The 2,461-nt window shown below is 49.9% G+C and overlaps 1 pseudogene; it reads left to right on the forward strand.

Moving 5' to 3' along the window:
* Window positions 1-2,131: 2,131 nt before the first annotated feature.
* LOC144116718 (U2 spliceosomal RNA) lies at window positions 2,132-2,260 on the forward strand (annotated as a pseudogene).
* The last annotated feature ends 201 nt before the right edge of the window (window positions 2,261-2,461 follow it).

Below are 2,461 nucleotides of genomic sequence, written 5' to 3' on the forward strand. Positions count from 1 at the left end.
CTTTCCTGCAGTTGAATTTGTACCCCCAGCTGACGTGTCTGGCGTTAAAGTCACCAACCACTATAAGCGGGTGTTTAGCACTGATAAGGAGCGCTTTGCGTATGACAGCGAGGAAGGGCTGCTTTGCCTTTCGGGCTGCTGTATGTGTTGAGGATGTATAGGCTAGTGCTATTTCTAGTTATAGGAAGGAGATCTATTAGGTGAAAATCTATGTCTTCAACATCTATGGGGTGATCTGTAGCGGTGTATGCTCTGTGAACTAGGGTTGCTACCCTTTGTGTGGGTTTGTTTATTGGAGTGTGGGGAGTGTAGTTGACTAATTTGACAGGAGCTTGAGTTTCCTGCAGTGCGAAGACTGTGGGGACTTCTGTGTCGGAGAGAGATTGAATGTGGAGTTGCAGATTGCTTCGCTTGGAGCCATATCCTCTGCAATTCCACTGCCACGCTCGAAGTTCTTTCTGGTCTGCTGCCATCATTTACTGGTCTGGAGGCCAATGGGTTGTATTAGATTTATCTGGGGGGAAACACTTGGTCTAATTTAATCTGCACCTGAGCAGCGATGGCGTCGTGGGCGCTTGATATCTGCTCAAGTGTTGTCATTCTGTTGTTCAGTTTGCATGACTTCTAATTTCTTTTTCCATTTTCTGTTTAAGGGTAGTGATCGCGTTGATCAGGGTTCCTAACATTGTGATTTCCTGAGTGGCAGTGTCTTCTTTTGCTCTGCGCTTAGCAGGAGTGCTTTGGGTGGGTGAGTTCGGTGCGCTAACTATTGAACTAAGAGAGGGGATATCTTGAGAGATTTCAATTTTCTCTGTTGGTGGGATTCTTTTGTAGCAGCGATTGAATTTGCTCTCTAAGGCTATCGATTTGTTGACTCTTGAGTTGAATTTGCTCGTTCCGCTGTTCGAGCTGTGCTTTAAGTTGATTATTCTCTCGGACACGAGAAGGAGATCGCGGACCCCAACTGACCTGTTTGTCAGATGTGGACTGTCCGGTCTTTTCTTGATTCTCCGACGTGGGCTGTCAGGTCAGGGGTGAGAATGACTCGGACCGGGACCGGGACCGGTGACGGGAGTTGGCGCTTCTGCTCGAGCTTGATCGCTGCCTGCGGCGGGATTCCAGGAGGTTTGCGTTCTTTGTCGTATCTTCTTTGGGTGTAGGCCTTTTGTTGCCCGCTCGGTTGAAACGCTGCTTGCTGCCGTCCTTGGAGCCCGTGAAGTGGGATTCATTGCAGATGATGCATTTGGCTGCGCATGTGGGTTGCCCGACTGGTGGATGAGTCTCTCCACAGCGCTGGCAGAGATTTTGCTTGGGTTTGACACAGACGTCTCTTCTGTTACCGGCTTGCCGGTAGATGATGCATGCCTCGACTTTCGCCAGGAAGAGATGGCACTTATATACGGTTCCGTAAAAACGTAGTTGATTAGGAACCGACTTTGTGTTGACGAAAGTGACGAGTATGGACTTAGTCTTGTCCAACTGTCTTGTGTCTGTAAAGTCATACGAACAACTTTAGTTGAAAGTCTAGTTCTTGAACTATCTTTTCAGGCGTCTGGTCGTAGATAGCGTTGTAGAGAACGCCTCGGATGGCGTTGTCTGGTTGGGCGATGTAGGCCTTTAATGAGTAGGTCATGTTGGGGATTTGCAGAGACTGTAACCTAACGTAGCGTTCCGCTCTGTTCTCTGATGGGGTGCTGATTGTGAAGGAGTTGTTTCGAGGATTTATGCGTATGGCGTCTTGTTGACGCACTGCCTCTATAGGGAGTTTCAGGGCGGCGCATACCAGGGATAGGATGTTGCCTCCATTGTGTTTTCGGAGATCTAGGCCGTCGCTCGGGCGGTAGATGATTTTCAGCCTGACGCTTTATAGTTGGTGGAGAAGACTTGCATTGCTTGGGCTGGGCCGGTGTGGCGGGTCCGTCCGGTGGCTTGAGAGGCGAGCTCGAGGTGGCGGGCTCGTGGAGCGGTGCTGGGTGCGCCAGTTTAAGGGATGTGAGGGCAGAGCCTCAATAAACAACTCAGCCTGCGCCTTGCCTCCATCACGAAGGAAGCTCAGCAATATTCCATCCAACTTGCCCACAAAATTGGGTACAGTTCTGTGCCGCCTTGAAACGAACCCCCAGTACTGCTCAAACCTGGTCCCATTTGGACCCAAGATATTAAAATATTTTTGGAAATATGGCGGAGGGCTTGAAGCTTACTTCGCCTCCGCCACAGGTTGGCCCCGTATTGCACTGCCTCCGGGATCGGCCTGGGACATATAGCGCGCGTCTTTTCTATCCCATCTTTCAACTCTCCTACTTTCAGCACGTAGTAGCAATTGTGGCTCAGCTTGAGCCAATGGGCAGGCCTGTGCACTTTACTTTTCATTCTTCCTGACAACAACAGCAAGCAAGCAAGCAAACCTGGTCTATTCTCCGCAGTCTCATTGAACCCGACAAAGCCAAATCGGCCACAAATC

Source organism: Amblyomma americanum, chromosome 1 (assembly GCF_052857255.1).
Source record: "Amblyomma americanum isolate KBUSLIRL-KWMA chromosome 1, ASM5285725v1, whole genome shotgun sequence".
Classification (NCBI taxonomy): Eukaryota; Metazoa; Arthropoda; class Arachnida; order Ixodida; family Ixodidae; genus Amblyomma; species Amblyomma americanum.